The sequence below is a fragment of the Vicugna pacos genome, chromosome 1 (assembly GCF_048564905.1).
Source record: "Vicugna pacos chromosome 1, VicPac4, whole genome shotgun sequence".
Taxonomy (NCBI): domain Eukaryota; kingdom Metazoa; phylum Chordata; class Mammalia; order Artiodactyla; family Camelidae; genus Vicugna; species Vicugna pacos.
Window position 1 is genome coordinate 88,276,676 of NC_132987.1, and position 19,593 is coordinate 88,296,268.

A 19,593-nucleotide genomic window follows, 5' to 3' on the forward strand; every position below is an offset into this window, starting at 1 on the left:
CAAACTGTTGGCCGATTGACTTCTCTGCTTCTCCAATTATTTAGCTCGTGTGAGAGACAGGAGGGGTATAACTTGCTGTGTTGTGCACTGCCATCAGGCTTCCTGCACTGGCTGATGCCCTCACTGATCTCTTGAATATTTATTGCCTGTCAACTGGAGGAAGAGGAACATTGACTTATCACTGAGCTGTGGATGTTACCAATAAAAAAGCCACAGAAGCTTCCCTAGTGTTCTCTATAAGGATGCAAAATATTTTCTCTGAGTTTTTTTTTTTCACATTCTCAAGCTTGGGTAATACAAAATATGCACACTTTTCATAATCCAACATTTTGTAAATTTTGTTTCCAAATGGTTACAGATGTATTGCAAATAGAAATTAAGGGTTCAAAATTCTAGCTGTGTTTGAATGGCTGAGGAAGTTCTCTTCTAAAGTGTGGATGGTTACTGTAATATAGAACTCTTTAAAATTAGCCCTTAAAGTTTTAGGAGAGAATTAAGAGAAGCAATTATTTAACTGGAGTAAACAGCTCAGTTGGGTATGATGATTGGAGGACACTTTCATTTATTATTAGCTACAGGAATCTCGGTAAACTATAAGTCAGATCATGCCACTCCTCTGCTTGAAACCCTCCAATAGCTTCCCATATCACTCAATGTCCTTTGTGACCTTCTTCCTATACCACGCACTGTTCCCCACCCCAACTGCACCTGTCTAACCGCTTGTATTACTCACCACTTTGCTCCCTCCATTCCAGATACTCTGATCTCTTTGTTGTCCCTCCTGCAGATCAAACTCACTTTTCCACAAGGCCTTCACACTTGCAGTTTCCTCTGCCTAGAAAACTTTCCTTCTGGAGAAAACTTTATGGTTTGCTCTCATTTCCCTTAAGTTCTTTCTCACGTATGCCACATTTTCAGTGATATTTCCCTTGCATCCCTCACTCTGAGATTTCTTGTCTTTCCTCTATATAATACTTTTCATAAAAAGAATATATATTTTATACATTGTTTATTGTTCATCTTCCCATTAGAATGTAATCTTCATGAAGGAAAGTATTTTAATGTCTTGTGTTCATTACTGTCTCTCAGGCAACTAGAACAATGCCCAGAGCAATCACTCCACAAATATTTGTTCAGAAATAAATAGCTGACATTTATTCATGCTTCCGCTACTCTTTTAACTGCTTTATACATCATTTACTACTCACAGGAATACAATAAAAGCAGTGGTTCTGCTTCCTTTCATTTCACTGAAGGGAAAACTCATGCAGAGTTTGAATAACTTCAAGATTATATTACTAGAAAGCAGTCGGGTAGGATTTGAACTCTGATAGTCCTAATCTTATGGATCAGACTCTTAGCACTATTTCGCTCTGTTAATCATGGTAGTACTCTACCTCCCTGAAACCTATATTTCATGATTATTTTGGGGGAGGGGCGGAGAGGATTTAAATTTGTTTTCCTAAGGTTATTTTTTCAAAAGATTTCCATAATCCTGTCTCAAGCAAAATTTATTCTGGATGTGAATAATTGCAAGTGGCATTTACAATTTGATCCAGCAACAGAATACGTAAATGTTTTGAAACCCTCAGAAACACTGCAGAATAAAACCAATGAATTTAATGCCCTCACCGAGATAGCAAACAAAATAGTGTGTCTGAATCACAACACTATGCATATCTCTTCATTTTATTTTTAGACATTAATTATAGAACTTTATAAATTTATTATTTCCTATTAAAAAAGTAACTTTTAAAGATTTTTTTCATAAAAATCAGGATTATTTATGCCATCCTTTTAGAATGCAAATAAGAAAATGAAGGCTCACCAACATGACTCCCAAGCCCAGTTAACTTGTTGGCAGTAAAACTCTTGATAATTACACATACTATTTGATAACTGAGGAAGTATCTGTTTTGTCTTATAAACTGAAGTTAGTTTTTTATATTCATTTATCTTTCAAATAAGAAATGCATAAACATTTGAATTATATGTTTCAGAGAAAAGAGAAAATGTATGTATCTCATTTAAAATATATTTAGCCCTCATTTTAATTATTCTTCCATGGCTTTTATTAATTTTTATTTGACTTTACAAAGGTAAATGGAATATTCACTTTTGCATTCTGTGCAAAATAAAGTCATAAACATTTTTGATTTTTTTTATAATGGATGTAAATTAGAAAACCTTTTTTTTTTCCTGTAGCTTTTAAGAAACATATTATGGGAGCACTGATAAATGCTTTAAGCTTTTATGTTCACAATTAAAATTGCTAGATTGGTTAAACCCCTCTACTCCAGCCCTACCAAATGATATGACATAGAATCATGTACACTTGTCTCCATCATGCTTTGTGTTCTGAATTGATTACTTTAGAGGATGCTGGGATGGACACTTTATGAAATGAGAGGATGCTTCCTTATTGTTTTGCCATCTATGACAGCATGGGAATTATTTCAGCCTGCTCTGCTTGTCTAGTGTGAGCCTAACAGGAGGAGATGGTAGATAGAGGAAAACGGGGAAAGGAAGGGAAGAGTGAGGTGAGGAGGAAAAGAGAAGAAAAAGTGACTTCCCTTTTTCATCTTCCCAACAGAATTTTCCACTTCAAGAGCTTTCACTTCGCATTTTAGGCAGGCGACTTGGGAATGTGCTGGCCCTGGTAGAGCAGCCACTAGCTAAAGGAAAGCATTTCTGCTCCAGGCACCAAAGGCATATAGGCTCAGGGATAAAATTCTCAAAACAGAATAAATGAGACTCCTCTTATTATATGATTACAGGGCACTTTCCTTAGCAAGTTGGGAAGAACTGTCATCTTACTATTGAAGGCAGTGCATACTCTTGACATAATTCATTTCATCCGTAACTTTTGAGCATCTGTCTAATGTGAAACAGTACATTAAGTTCGTTACTTGACATATGGACAGTACTAATAGTACTCTTCACTTTTCCCCCTTTCTCTTCTGAAATGGGGGAGGAAAAGTACTGAATCACAGCCTTACTACCGTACGTTCACTTCTCGGACACTTGCTCCCCTTCCTTGTCTGCCTCTGCAATTGACCTTGTTTTAATTTCTCAGCAGATTGTGCTGTTTGTCCTTCAGACAGGCAGCTCCTTGCTGTCTGCTCCCTAATTTGTGATCAGACTTCCTTGTTTCTTTCTCTCTCTTCCCACATCCCATCTTGACTGAGTTCCTGTCTTATGTAAGCTCCGTGGGTAAGCGTTGGTGAGATGTTAATTTGGGAAACATGGCCTGCAATCTGTGGAGCAACAGGAACAGCTGGTGCTGCTGCTGTTCAGTTTTTCTTGGCAGTTGGACATAGAGGGAATTACAAACGGGGAAATTTGCCTCAGCCTTGGCTGCTATTTCCTACAGAAATATAACATTTGCCAGCTCTCTCTCTCCTATTCCACCCCCACCCCCAACCAGGGCTTAATACTTTAATGCATTCTCCTAAATTCATGGTCCAGGGCTTTCTGTGTAGCTTTTGTTCTAAGCTTCATACTCAGTAGCCCTCTGGCTATGTGGCCACAATGAGAACCACAGATTTGGTTATACTGAGTTTGAAGTATACATTAAGGAAAGGTTGTTCGATATCCTCAGTAATTTTAGGTCAAGACCTAACTGTTTATATATTTAGTAAATTAAGCTTCAATGAATGTCTTAGTCTTCTAGGACTGCTATAAGAAAATAACATAGATCAGGTGGCTTAAGCAACTGACATTTGTTTCTTATAGTTTTAGAGGCTGAGAAGTTCAAAATCAAGGTGTTGGCCTGTTCAGTTCCTGGTGAGGGCCTTCTTTCTGGTTTGCAGATGGCTACCTCCTTGCTTTATTTTCACATGACACAGATAGAGAAAGATCTTGGTATCTCTTCTTAGAAGGGCACTAATCCCACATAGGGCTCCCCTGTCATGACCTCATCTAAACCTAATCACCTCCCAAAGGCTCCACGTTCTAATATCACACTGCTGGTTAGAGCTTTAACTTGTGGACTTGCGGGGACACAAACAATCAGTCTGTATCTGTGAGTTATAACTTATGTACCATAAAACATACTGACTTTAAGTGTACAAAGTAACATGGCTTGAACCACTAGAGCAATCATGATATTAGAACGTTTTCACCACTCCCAAAATTTCTTATGCCCCTTTCCAGTTAATCCCTGTTCCCAGCCAGTCTCTGGCATCCATTTTCTTTCTTTCCCTATAGTTTGCCTTTTTAAGAATGTCATTTAAATAGAATCATGTAGTGTGTAGGTCTTTGCTGTCTTTACTGTCAAGCTGCTTTCTTTTAGCTTGATGATTGAAAATTCATCCATGCTCTTGTGTATATCATTAGTTCTTTCCTTTTTATTTCAGAATTTATTCATTCTCTGGTTGATGGACACCTAGATTTTTTCCAGTTTTTATCTTTAATAAATAAAATTCCTATAAACCTTGTGGAACAAGTCTTTGTGGGGATATAGCTCTCATTTTCTAGAGTAAATGTCTAAGAGTGGAGTTAGTGGGTTGCATGAGTGTAGGTTTAGTTTGATAAGAAAGTATTACCCTGTTTTTCAGGTTGCATACTGTTTTGAATTTCCTCCAGCAATATATGAGTTCCAGTTGTTCTATATTTTCCGTGGAACTTGCCAGTTTTTAAAAGTATTTTAACCATTCTGATGGGTGTACACTGGTATGATGTTTATTATACATTTCATACGGACTAATGATATTGAAGGCTTTTTCATGGGCTTATTTGCTATTTATATAACATACTGTGAATTTTCTATTCAGGTATTTTATCCATGGTTTATTGGGTAATTTGTCTTATTCTAAGGATTCTTTGTATTTTCTGCATACCAATACCTTTTTAGACATATGCTGTGCAAATATTTTTTTCCCAGTGGGTGGCTTGCCTTTTCATTATCTTAACTGTCTTTGAAAGGGAAAGAAAAACTTTACTTTTAATATTTTATCAATATTTTATTTTATGGTTAGTGCTTTTTGTGTCATACGTCTTATATGTCTTTGCTAATGCAGGGTCACAGAAATTTTATAGTTCTAGGTCTTCATTTAGGTTTATGATCCATTCATATTTAGTTACTATATTGTATAATGTCTGGTAAAGTTTGTGGTTCGTCATTTGCATTTGGATATTCAATCATTCCAGCATCATTTGGTGAATCCTTTCTCTGTTATTCTAAGATGCCTAGAAATAGAAATCTCCTAAGAATGGCTTTGATAGAAAAAATAATTGAAGAAAATGACAATAAAAGCAAAAATAATTTTTTTAAAACTGCTTTATGGAATGGATTCTAGGTATAGTTTATATGATCTAGTTTTAATTTAATATGATCACATTTCCAAAAAGAAAAGACGAGTTCATACATTTTACTTTCATGACTTCCCATTTAGAATAATCACAGATGAGAAGTAAAAGTCCTTTGTTATTGTAGATCTCTGAGTTATTAGTTTGGAAAATATAATCAACATATTTATGCATAGGGTTTTTCATATTGATTTCTCTCTACATTTTTAAGATAAGAATATTGTAAATTTAAATGTAGTATCTATATATGATAACTGCCTTTTTATTATAGGGTCTCTCCTAATGATCTCCCGCAAGTATTTATCAAAACACAAACTCCTACTTATTCAAGTAATGATATAATCATCAGTTCTTCTGACATAGAAATACTTACAACCTTGTTCAAATAGAGCCAATTCTGAGAATTACTTTGGTTGCTCAATTAAGTTGATATAGAAAATAATGATAAGAGTGTCTGTGTTTTCCATAGCCATGGATTGGATCCATCTGTTTTCACATTTTGCATTTGTAGCTTGTCATTGTGACAAAAGTCTTTTCACTTTGTTTCAATTGTAGATTATTTATATATTAAATGGCTACATTAAGCCTTCTGCCTTTCTGTTGCATGATTTTAACTTGATTTGTCACTATTTTAGAGTGGGTAAGCTCTGTGTACACAGAACAATAATTAGATGACCTAGTCTTGAACATTGTAGTATGACCTGACCAGATATCATAGCTGAACACACAAATTTAGTTCTGTTCTTTAAATAACCAAAGGGTGTTACAGACCTGCAGAGTTCATTTAGGTCTTTCTTATGTGATAGAGATGTAATGCACACTAAATCTATTTTTAATTCTGCCTTATGCAGCCTCACAGCAAGATTTCACACATGCAAATGAGAGTTTGTAAAAAAAAAAAAAAGCCTCATGAAAAAAATCTGTTTAATTTAAACAGCATTGCTATGTGAGAGCCAATTTTGCATTTTAAAGCCAAATTAACCAAATAATTACTCTAAACTTTTGCTAAGTTCTTCTTTGAATTAGGATATGTGCTCTAAATGGTTAAAACATAACAGTACTTAAAACAGTGCCTGGAATATAGTAAATATTCAAAAAATGTTATCATTGCCATCTTCAGTAGGGGGAGGAGGAGACCCACAAATGTGTGTTTTAGGGTTCCTCAGTAAAGAGACACTATATGGTACCCAGAATAGTTAGGAGAGTATTAACACTAATTATTATGGGAATATTAGTCAGTTACAAGTAGTAAAATAAAAGTAGTCAAGAATATAAAACCAAAAATATTTAAATGAAGTTACAGAATCTGATCATTGTATAATTTGCACTTAATAAAATGCTTATACCTAATTCTGTGTATTTAAAAATTAACCATTTAATTACAATAGCAAATTTGTAGAGAATGCAGATCTCTTCTCAAATTCTCATTTATATTTCCTTTTATGCTTTTTAAGAGACTAGTTGGTATACTGTCCAGAACTATTTCTTTTCTTTTTCCTTCTTTTATGGCACAAAAATTCCTCTTTCCTTTGGGGAACCCATTTCCTGTGAATTGGATGGACTGCCTTCACTTACCCTCTCCTAGTTGAGTATATTAATAAGGAATGGTAAGTGGTCGATTAGGGTATCCTGTCTTCTCTGGCAAGGGTCAACATTTGGCATATAAAGTCCACTTCCTCCAACATACATGCAATTTGAACTTTTCTCCTACTTCATTAGGTGTGCATTGATCACTTGCTATTTCTTGCAAGGTCGGACTTGCTAGGGTGTATTTTTTTTTAACATTTTTTATTGATTTATAATCATTTTACAATGTTGTGTCAAATTCCAGTGTTCAGCACAATTTTTCAGTCATTCATGGACATATACACACACACTCATTGTCACATTTTTTTCTCTGTGATTTATCATAACATTTTGTGTATATTTCCCTGTGCTATACAGTGTACTCTTGTTTATCTATTCTACAATTTTGAAATCCCAGTCTATCCCTTCCCACCCTCTACCCCCCTGGTAACCACAAGTCTATATTCTCTGTCCATGAGTCTATTTCTGTCCTGTATTTATGCTTTGTTTTTGTTTGTTTGTTTGTTTTTGTTTTTGTTTTTTAGATTCCACATATGAGCGATCTCATATGGTATTTTTCTTTCTCTTTCTGGCTTACTTCACTTAGAATGACATTCTCTAGGATCATCCATGTTGCTGCAAATGGCATTATGTTGTCGGTTTTTATGGCTGAGTAGTATTCCATTGTATAAATATACCACTTCTTCTTTATCCAGTCACCTGTTGATGGACATTTAGGCTGTTTCCATGTTTTGGCTATTGTAAATAGTGCTGTTATGAACATTGGGGTGCAGGTATCATCCTGAAGTAGATTTCCTTCTGGGTACAAGCCCAGGAGTGGGATTCCTGGGTCATATGGTAAGTCTATTCCTAGCCTTTTGAGGAATCTCCACACTGTTTTCCATAGAGGCTGCACCAAACTGCATTCCCACCAGCAGTGTAGGAGGGTTCCCCTTTCTCCACAGCCTCTCCAGCATTTGTCATTTGTGGATTTTTGAATGATGGCCATTCTGACTGGTGTGAGGTGATACCTCATTGTAGTTTTGATTTGCATTTCTCTGATAATTAGTGATATTGAACATTTTTTCATGTGCTTTTTGATCATTTCTATGTCTTCCTTGGAGAGTTGCTTGTTTAGGTCTTCTGCCCATTTTTGGATTGGGTTGTTTACTTTTTTCTTATTGAGTCGTATGAGCTGCTTATATATTTTGGAGATCAAGCCTTTGTCGGTTTCATTTGCAAAAATTTTCTCCCATTCCGTAGGTTTTCTTCTTATTTTATTTCTGGTTTCCTTTGCTGTGCAGAAGCTTGTAAGTTTCATTAGGTCCCATTTGTTTATTCTTGCTTTTATTTCTTCTAGGAGAAAATTTTTGAAATGTATGTCAGATAATGTTTTGCCTGTGTTTTCCTCTAGGAGGTTTATTGTATCTTGTCTTATGTTTAAGTCTTTAATCCATTTTGAGTTGATTTTTGTATATGGTGTAAGGGTGTGTTCTAGCTTCATTGTTTTACATGCTGCTGTCCAGTTTCCCCAACACCATTTGCTGAAGAGACTGTCTTTATTCCATTGTATATTCTTGCCTCCTTTGTCGAAGATGAATTGACCAAAGGTTTGGGGGTTCATTTCTGGGCTCTCTATTCTGTTCCATTGGTCTATATGTCTGTTTTGGTACCAATACCATGCTGTCTTGATGACTGTAGCTCTATAGTATTGTCTGAAGTCTGGGAGAGTTATTCCTCCAGCCTCTTTCTTTCTCTTCAGTAATGCTTTAGCAATTCTACGTCTTTGATGATTCCATATAAATTTTATTATGATTTGTTCTAGTTCTGTGAAATATGTCCTGGGTAATTGGATAGGGATTGCATGAAATCTGTAGATTGCCTTGGGCAGTGTGACCATTTTAACAATATTGATTCTTCCAATCCAAGAGCATGGAATATCTTTCTATTTTTTAAAGTCTTCTTTAATTTCCTTCATCAGTGGTTTATAGTTTTCTGTGTATAATTCTTTCACCTCCTTGGTTAGATTTATTCCCAGATATTTTATTACTTTGGTTGCTATTTTAAAGGAGGTTATTTTTTTACTTTCTTTTTCTGTTGATTTACCGTTAGTGTAAAGAAATGCAACTGATTTTTGAACATTAATTTTGTAACCTGCTACCTTGCTGAATTCTTCAATCAGCTCTAGTAGCTTTTGTGTGGACCTTTTAGGGTTTTCTATATATTGTAACATGTCATCAGCATATAATGACACTTTTACCTCTTCTTTTCCAATTTGGATCCCTTTTATTTCTTTCTCTTGCCTGATTGCCGTGGCTAGGACTTCCAGGACTAGGACTGTGTTGAATAGGAGTGGTGATAGTGGGCATCCTTGTCTTGTCCCAGATTTTAGTGGGAAGCTTTTGAGTTTTTCACCGTTGAGTACTATGCTGGCTATAGGTTTGTCATATATAGCTTTTATTATGTTGAGAAATGTTCCCTCTGTACCCACTTTGGCGAGAGTTTTTATCATAAATGGGTGTTGAATTTTATCAAATGCTTTTTCTGCATCGATTGAGATGATCATGTGGTTTTTGTCCTTTCTCTTGTTGATGTGATGTATTACATTGATTGATTTGCGTATGTTGAACCAGCCTTGTGTCCCTGGGATGAACCCCACTTGGTCATGATGTATAATCTTTTTTATGTGTTGTTGGATTCTATTTGCTAAAATTTTGGTGAGGATTTTGGCATCTATGTTCATCAGTGATATTGGCCTATAATTCTCTTTTTTTTGTAGTGTATTGCTTGGTTTTGGTATCAGGGTGATGGTGGCTTCATAGAATGAGTTTGGGAGTATTCCCTCCTTTTCAATCGTCTGGAAGAGTTTGAGAAGGACTGGTATGAGTTCTTCTTTGTATGTTTGGTAGAATTCCCTGGTGAAGCCATCTGGTCCTGGACTTTTATTTGTAGGGAGGTTTTTAATTGCTATTTCTATTTCCTTTCTAGTGATCGGATTGTTCAAGTGTTCAGTTTCTTCTTGATTCAGTTTTGGTGGACAGTATGTTTCCAGAAACTTGTCCATCTCCTCTAGGTTATCCAGTTTGGTTCCATATAGTTTTTCATAATATTCTCTTATGATATTCTGTATTTCTATTTTGTTTGTTGTAATGTCTCCATTTTCCTTTCTTATTTTGCTAATTTGTGCTCTCTCTTTTTTCTTCTTTGTGAGTTTGGCCAGAGGTTTGTCGATTTTATTTACTTTTTCAAAAAACCAGCTTTTGGTTTGGTTGATTTTTTCTATGGTCTTGTTCATCTCTATTGTATTTAATTCCTCTCTGATCTTTATTATTTCCTTCCTTCTGCTGCTTTTTGGGGCTTTTTGTTCTTCTTTTTCTACTTGATTCAGGTGGTGGGTTAACGTGTTTATTTGAGATTGTTCTTCTTTTTTGAGGAAGGCCTGTATCGCTATAAACTTCCTTCTTAGCACTGCCTTTGTTGTGTCCCATAGGTTTTGAGTGGTTGTGCTTTCATTATCATTTGTCTCAAGGTATTTTTTAATTTCAGCTTTGATTTCCTCATTGATCCATTGTTTTTTCAAAAACATATTGTTTAATCTCCATGCTTTTCTTTTTTTCTCCTTTGTTTCTCTGTTGTTGATTTCCATTTTCATGGCATTGTGGTCAGTAAAGATGCTTGAGATAATTTCTATCTTCTTAAATTTGTTGAGGTTTCTTTTGTGTCCAAGTACATGATCGATCCTGGAAAATGTTCCACGTGCACTTGAAAAGAATGTATATTCTATTTTTTGGGGGTGTAATGCTCTGAAAATATCCACCAAATCTAGTTTTTCTATTGTAGTATTTAATTTCTCTGTTGCCTTGTTTATTTTCTGTCTGGAAGATCTGTCTCATGATGTTAATGCAGTGTTAAAATCTCCAACTATGATTGTATTCCTATCAATATCCCCCTTTATCTCTGTTAGTAATTCTTGTATGTACTTAGGTGCTCCTATATTGGGTGCATATATATTAACGAGTGTAATATCTTCATCTTGTATCACTCCTTTAATCATTATAAAATGTCCTTCTTTATCTTCCTTTATGGCCTTTGTTTTAAAGTCTATTTTGTCTGAAATCAGTACTGCAACACCTGCTTTTTTGGCTTTTCCATTTGCATGGAATATCCTTTTCCATCCTTTCACTCTCAATCTATATGTGTCCTTCTCCCTAAAGTGGGTCTCTTGTATGCAGCATATTGAAGGTTCTTGCTTTATTATCCAGTCTGCCACCCTATGTCTTTTGACTGGAGCATTTAGTCCATTAACATTTACAGTAATTAATGATAGATGTGTGTTTATTGCCATTTTGAACTTATCTTTGCAGTTGAATTGGTATATCCTCTTTGTTCCTTTCTTCTTCCTTTTGTGGTTTGGTAATTTTCCTTTGTATTATCATGGATTTTATTTAATTTTTGTGACTCCCTTGTAAATTTTTGACTTGTGGTTACCCTTTTTTGTAAATCTATTAACCTATACCCGTTTTTATTAAACTGATAATAACATGATCTCAAACCCATCCTACTGTTAAAAAAATTTAAAAAAGAAAGAAAAATTCTATATTTCCCTGCCTCCCTCTCCCACTCTCAGTGATTTGTATGTCTTCTTTTATAATTTCGTGTTTTCTTTATTTGTAATTCATGAGTTATCACCTTTCCAGTTGTACGTTTCTCATTTCTGTAGCATCCTGCTGCTTTTCTATTTAGAATAGCCCTTTCAATATTTCTTTTAGCATGGGTTTAGTGTTGCTAAACTCCTGCAGCTTTTTTTTGTCTGTGAAACTCTTTATTTCTCCTTTTATCCTAAAGGATAGCCTTGCTGGATAAATTATCCTAGGCTGCATCTTTTTTTTCATTCAGGGCTTTGAATATATCTTGCCACTCCCTTCTGGCCTGTAGTGTTTGTGTAGAGAAATGAGCTGAGAGCCTTATGGGGGTTCCCTTGAAATTCACTCTTTGCTTTTCTCTTGCTGCCTTTAGAATCATTTCTTTATCCTTGACTCTGGCTATCTTGATTATGATATGTCTTGGTGTGGGTCTATTTGGATTCTTCCTGTTTGGGACCCTCTGAGCTTCCTGTACTTGGATATCTGATTCCTTCTTTAAGTTTGGGAAGTTTTCAGTCATGATTTCTTCAAAAACCTTTTCAATCCCCTTTGATCCTTCTTCCCCTTCTGGGACCCCTATTATGCGAAGATTGGGACGCTTTATATTATCCCATAGGTCCCTTATGCTATTATCATTATTTTTTATTTGCTTATCTTGTAGTTCTTCTGAATGGGTGCTTTCTATTGCCCTGTCTTGTAGATCACTAATTCGTTCCTCTGCATTACCTAGTCGGCTTTGCACAGCTATTAGATCATTCCTCATCTCTGTCAATGAGTTTACCCATTCTGCTTGGCTCTTCTTTATAGCTTCAATTTCATTTTTGACATATTTTATCTCTCTAAGCACTATCTCTTTTAATTCCTTCAGCAATTTGATCACTCCTTTTTTGAAATCTTGATCTAGTAGGCTATCGATGTCTAGTTCATTGATCTTTCTTTCAGGGGATTCCTCTTGTTCTTTTAATTGGGAAAGGTTTCTCTGCTTCTTCATCTTGCTCATACCTCTCTGGCACTGTGGTTTATGGAGCATCAGTTGTCTATTTTGGATCTTAAGGATTTTATCTATCTAATGCCTATTTAGGAATAGAACTTAGGAAAAAAAAGAAAGAAAAAAATAGAAAGATTTTTAAAAGAAGGGAGAAAGAGGGTTTGAAAACAGTGTATAATGAATAATAGAAGAGTGAGTTGAAGCAGAGTATTAATCGGGTTGAGACGTCCTTTTAAAACCTTTAAAAAAAAAAGGGGTGGGGAGATGAATAGATGTATTTGAAGCCTGTGTCTAATCAATAACAGGACATCAAAACCCAAGAGAAATAGAAATGAATTAAGTAAAAATTAAGAGAGTAATTGAAAATAGAACAGGTAAAAACAGATTTAAAAAAAAAAAAAAGGTGTTGTCAGTGTTCTCCTGGAGTCTGTGTGCTTTTAATGTGAAGTCCTTCTGTCTTGGTCCTGTTTTGGAAGCTCAGCTTGTTTTCATAGGCCCTCCGTTGGCGCCCTCTTCTGTGCTGCTCCCAGCACCTGTCGGCAAGCAGATCGCGCCTCCTCCTAACACGGGGTCAGATGCAGCTCTCCTCTGCTGTGGGCGAGCAGGTCACTGCCCCTCCGGATGCCGCAGTCAGGTGTTGCAGACTGGCCAGGCAGGAGGGCGGGTCGTGCCCCCTCCCAGCACCTCGGTCAGGGGCTGTGTTCCTGCCCGACAGGCGGGGGAGGGGCCACTCTCCCTCTGCCTGCGCTGCTGGTAGCTCCACTGCTCTGTGCGGCTGCGCGCTCCGCCCTGGTCGCGCTCTGCGGGTGGGCTCGGGGAAGACCGAGGGGTAGCCTCTTCCCTGCTCCGAGCCAAGACCCAGCTCCTTGTTTGTCTTTGTGGAGCAAGTTCTCTGAGGGACCAGGATGGAAGGATCCTATCTGCCCTGGGCTGTAGGCCTGTCTCAGTCTGGCCCTTGAGGCTGCTAAGCCCTTCGGTGGGGATGCAGGTTTCGTCTCCGCCCCCGCCTGGGTGCTCAGCGCTGGAGAATATGGCGGCTGTGCCTGGGCCCCGCCTCTCTTCCCCTGAAAAGTTTCCGCGGGGTTTCAGAGATGGGGGTATGCACCCTTCCCCCAAGAGCACATCAACCTTGCTGTTTTATGGGGGGCCCAGGTTGTTCTGTCCTGTACACCCACAGCCCCGGCGCCCAGCCCCTTGCAGTCCCCCGGAGCTGCCTCCGTGCAGCCGCCCCCGTCCTCCGCGCGGCTTGTGCAGCCTGGCCCTGCCCGCCGCTGCCGGCCCGCGTCTCAGGCTGGGTGTTGGGGGGGGGGGCGCTCTGTGCCGGTTTAACTTAGTTCTGTCAGTCAAGGGCTGCTCTGCACAGATCTGAGCCTCGGAGGCTCCCCCTCCGTCCCGCTGGCCTCTCAGTTGGAGAGGGGAGACCCAGCGAGTGAGCGCCAGTCCTCCTTTGCCGCTCCCTCCCCGCGGGACCCGTCCGGAGCTGCTTTGCCTTTTGTTCTTTCTTTTTTCCTTTTCTCCTACCAGATTTTTGGCGTCTTTATCTTTTGAAGAGGGCGATGTTCTGTCAGAGTTCCGCAGGTGCTCTGGTTGGCTGAGTGGGTCTGTAGATGTGGGTCTTGGTGTATTTGTGGGAGAGGGTGACTTACAAGCGTCCTTCTACTTCGCCATCTTGCCTCTTCCTCACGGTGTATTTTTTTTTTACAATGATTAGTGAACAGTGTCTTAAATAATAGGAATGGAAGTTATTCTACTCATAAAAGTGAGAATGATTGATGACTCTGCTTTTCAAGCACAGGTAGGGTGAGGATTTTAGATACATTGGAACATTCTTCCTTAAAATGTTGACTGTAAGCTGTAGTGCTAGGTTTAATCCTCTATGCTAGCCACTGCTTTCAGGAATTTAAACAATGCCCTTCACAATATCCTTTTCCTGAACCAAGTTCTTCCCAAATTAGAGTCCTAGTATTAATCTAAGTATCTTTTACTTTTCCTCTTTAAGTCTCCATTCCATCTCTGATGAAGCAAAGAAACTGATTCCAGGTTTTATCCCATGGAAATTCTTATATACCGTGTTATGGTATTTTAGGGTGTGTGTATGTGCATGCATGAGTGTGTGTGTCCATGTGTGTGTATCTAGAAGGTGATGAATACCTTTGAAGAATGAAATAGCAAAATCTAATTTATGTCTTTGGGCAATAAGACTGGAAGTAGATAAAAATGAAATATAAAGGGTAAACACTGGGGACTAGTGACAAAAAGACTGTTTAAGAATGGACAGAAGTAACAGATATTTTGAAGCATGGAAGTTAAATGTCTCAAATGCTTAATGGGAATGTACCCAGATTTACTGGATGTTGTAATAGAGGGTTTTATTTTCTATAGTGGTTAATAACATGATTTTATGGCAAGAAAAAAATGAGTGGGGCCTTTGGTTTCACAATTCACATGGTTGGTTTCTGTACTTTCAATAGCTCTACTTATACTTTTGACAATTAAAAAATATAAATATGCGTTGAAGTTGAAAAAACTTGAATTTTGAGATGAAGAACTAATAAAATTTGGTTGCTGACTGGAAGTAGGTCAAAACTGAGGGAGAGAACAGCGTTAAACTCTCCTTGAAATTTCTAGTAGGAATTGTCTGCAAGTCAGTGAAATGGTGCAGAGAGGAACAGTCTAAAAGAATAGATTTATATACCTCTTTGTTTTAATAACTTCTAGTGTATATTAGCTTTCTGGATCTTAGTTTCTCATTTAGAAGAATGTGATGAGCCAGAACTCTCTAAGACCTTTTAAGTCCTACTATTCTGTTCTGCTGTGTGATTGCTAAATATCACAGCTCTGTCCACTATTTTTCTGGACCCTGTGTCTCTGCTATATTGCTTAAATTTCTTGTATTTTTTCCTTTATTAAGGTATAATTGACAAAATTTTATATATTTAAAGTGTACAATGCGATGATTTGATATACATATACTTTGTGAAATGATTACAGTTGGGTTAATTAACATATCCATTACCTCACATAGTTGCTTTTTTTGTGGTAAGGATGTTTAAGATCTACTCTTCTAGCAAATTTCAAGTATACAATACAGTGTTATTAAGTATAGTCATCATATTGTACATTAGATCCCAGAACTTGTTCATCTTATAACTGAGGGCTTATATACCCTTTGACCAGCATCTATCTACTTCCCCCACCCTTCAGGTTCTGGTGATCACATTCTACTGTGAACCACAGTGAAATGTCACCTTGCACCTGTTAGGATGGCTTTTATAACAAAGAAAAGAAATAACAAGTTTTGGTGAGCAAGTGGAGCAAAGGGAAACCTTGTATACTGCTGGTGTGGTCATTATGGAAAACAGTATGAGATTCCTCAAAAAATTAAAAATAGAACTTCATATGATTCTGCAATCCTAATTTTGGGTGCATATCTGAAGGAAATGAAATCAGTATCTCAAAGAGAGAGCTGCACCCTCATGTTCCTTAAAACATTATTTGTAATAGCCAAGATGTTAGAAACAACCTAAGTGTCTGTCAACAGATGAATGGATAAAGATGTACATATACACACATACACACACACACACATATATATATATTATATAATTTATGATTTAACCATGAGAAGGAAGGAAATCCTGCCACTATATTAAACTGTAGGGCATTATTCTAAGTGAAATAAAACAGAGAGAGAAATACAGATACTTATAATTTACTTATTAGTGGAATCTAAAGAAATTCTTGTATTTTAAAGTACATTTGGAGATGACAAATCAACACAAGACACTGTACTTATTTACGTACCTATTTATGTACCTCTTTTTGGAGAGGAGCTCCGTAGGATTCTGCAAAGCCTTAGTAATTCAAAAAGAAATCTTTTTCTCTTGTTATTTCTCTAGAGATTTAGCAGTTGGATCTGCCAGCTTTCATATCAGACAAGTGAAGTACCTGACAGCAAGTGGAAAACCAGGCTATTAAAAATTTCCTGGTGAGTTTTGTAGATTTTGCTTTATTACTGCCCTTATTTTAGCTGAACTGCAGTCAGCACATTTTCCCTTTATTTTATTTGTTGCTACACTGGTTGGAGTGATGTGTTAGTATTATGATTATATTTCTCAATTCTGAAAAATTTACTAAAAACATGGAAAATTATAAATGCTAATATGGTATTATTGACTTTCCAGAACTAATAATTTTTAACGTTATATCATAGTTGTTTCATATTCCTTCTTTCTGTCCTTTTCAAAGAAACTGAACTTTAAATAATATTTCTTATTTGAATGCTATTCTTCTCTTTCTAGTGTTTATCACTTTAATATATTTACACATGGAGAAACTATAAGATTAAATGTATTCCCACAAGCCCCACAGGTAATCAGTGGCAATACAAGTTCCAGAGCATAGGTCTCTAGATTATTGATATATTGTTCTATTTTCAGGGCTATTGATTGAATTATTGGTTGAATTAAAAACAAAATCATATTATTGAGTATCATAAGTTTTTGGTCTTTCAGTTAAACAAAACCACATGACATTTTTGTTTTTAGTTCAGATTTAGAAAGTGGCAAGAGATTTACCGTAACAATCAAAACAATGCAGATAACCTACAGAATCTAGTTCTGTAAAACCATCAGAGATCTGAGTACACAAAGAAACAAAAAGAACTAAACTCCAAAAGCAATATACACTTGCTTTTGGGAGGGAAACTAACATAGTTGCTCTCACCTCTGGTGTAATGGCAAGAGGAAGAGAGATCTGTTGTATAAAAACATGGAACTAACTAGAATGATGACAACATGATAAGAAATGAATAATTCACTAAATAGACTTTGGAGCTCAGAAACAGCAGAGAAGAGGATAAATGGACTTAAAGACAGGTCAATAAAATATATCCCTACTGAGACAAAAAGAAAAAAGTGAAACAGAAGAGATTTGTAACAGTCCCCAGTTTATTTATAAATGGAATCTCAGAAAGAGAAGATGAATGGGCAAGAAGAGATATTTTAAGAGATAGAGACCAAGAACTCTCCAAAATTGATGAACTATATCAACCTACACACCAAAAAAACTTAGCAATGTCTGAACAGGATAAGGCAAAGACAATTATACCTAATCTCTTGAAAGTTAAGTGGCCAAAAAGAGAATATCTTTTGAGTATATCTACCAGCAGCTAGAGAAAGAGAACATATTAAATAGAGGAAACTGAATATACAAATTATGGCTGATGCATTTCCAGGAACACTGGTGGCTAGAAGACTATAAATCATCATTAAACTGCCGTGGAATGAACAGATAAAACAAACAAAAAGAAAAACAGGAAACCAAAAATATTTACTTTTCAACATAGAATTTAGTATTCAGAAAAAAATCTTGCAAAATATTCTTGAAAATGAAATGAAGATATTCAGTCTTTAAGTAGCAATAATAACAATATATTGTGGGACTTATAGCGTATATAATAGTAAAATATAAGACAATAAGAGGTAGGAAGATGTAAAAATAGAGTTCTTATTCTGTTATAAAGTGATCATTGTGATCCCATTCTCATCTTAACATTCTTTGATTACAGAGAAAGAGGACAAAAGATGCTAATCAGCCAAGTATGTAACTTAAAATACAATATCATTTGCTTTTTAACCTTTTAAACAAATTAATAAAAATATATTTCCTTTTTAATTGCTTAGCAAATAATCTAAGATAATGTAACTGTAAAAATCATGAGGCACAATACTTATAGCTACAGAAATATTTGTTATGACTCTCCTTATGACTTAAGGAGATGTGATTATGACTACTTACCTTGTTATAAAATCTGTCTCAAATGACAAATTATAAGGGTTTTTTTCCCACATATTTTAAAAGTTTCAGATAAAAAACTTGTATAAATGTGGTTTGATCAAGTCTCTGGTCTACTCTAGTTTCAGTTATATTTTTAGATTGATATCCCTCAGAGTGGCAGCCTGATGGCACACCCACAAATCATATCATTAGGAGGGGGTAGACATTTGTTTCCAGAATTCTTTGCATAAATACCAACTTTTGTGATGGTTGGGCTAATCTTCAGCTAATCTCAGTGGCCAGGAAAATGCTATGCATTAACTGAATTTGTCCTAGATTTCAAAACCATTTGCTTTGTGGATTGCTGTGACAAAAGAGGCAGTAAGGAATTTGAGATTATCTCAGTGAATGTGGAATACTCAGGGTCTACCCAATCCCATCCAACTCACAGTTACTTCATGATGGAGAATGTTTGGAATGATTGTTGAGGAGATAACCTCAATGTCCATTACTGCAGTGAAAAACATTTTAAATGGTTTGAAATATATGGGAAAAGACACGATTTTGTAATCCTAACTTCAGAGTTGGAATACTAAAAGCTCAAAAGATACTAAAAGCTCAAAAGTTGAAATTGTCAGTCAGAATATTTTATTTTCAATGATAGAGATCACTGACACATTTACTGAGTATTTGTGAACAGTGGTTACAAATTCCATTGTACCTTCAAAATAAGTTGTGGAGTCATGAAAAAGTCAGTTCAAAATTTATGCACCTTGGAAAACATAGACTTACATGTCCACTGCTATCCGTGGCCACAATTGCTTTTAAAAAAAACCCAAACAAATATTTTTTTGACCAAGAATAATCTTGGATAAAACTCTATTAATCTTTAAAGATAGATTTCTTCTTTAGTACTTTTGCCCCTGCCAGAACACAAGTTTAATCTAAAATGAATGATTTTAACTGACACATGCTTTCAGTATCCTTAGTCTTTTCCACATATCTTGCAGAAATAACTGCCATCAATTCTTACTCTGTCTTTCTTGAGTCACACACAAATTGCTGCCAAATGACAGAAGAGAAATAAAGGAACTCAAACATCTTTGTACTGAATATGTTTTCTATATAAATTGGTTTTTGGAGAATGAGTTATTATACCTGATTCCAGGAATAAATAGCTCAGAAACTTAACTTTCATTATCAAATGGCAGAAAGCCATAAATTGTGTCCTGTGATAAATTATTAGAGGAGATTTCAGCGTTTGTTTTTAACATACAGCTGTGTTGGTCTAATGATTTGAAATTTAGA

General features: G+C 36.2%; 1 protein-coding gene across 10 annotated transcripts in view; it reads left to right on the plus strand.

The window, feature by feature from the left end:
* The window catches only part of PROS1 (protein S), a 269,581-nt gene that overhangs the window by 237,579 nt on the left and 12,409 nt on the right, over window positions 1-19,593 (plus strand). For 9 of the 10 annotated variants that reach the window (XM_072967094.1, XM_072967080.1, XM_072967048.1 and 6 more), the window contains one exon: window positions 16,407-16,495. The gene's annotated coding sequence lies outside the window, so the exon portion shown is untranslated. Of the gene's footprint in view, window positions 1-16,406; window positions 16,496-18,076; window positions 18,108-19,593 lie in introns of all 10 variants that reach the window. The other variant, XM_072967074.1, reaches the window with a different exon arrangement.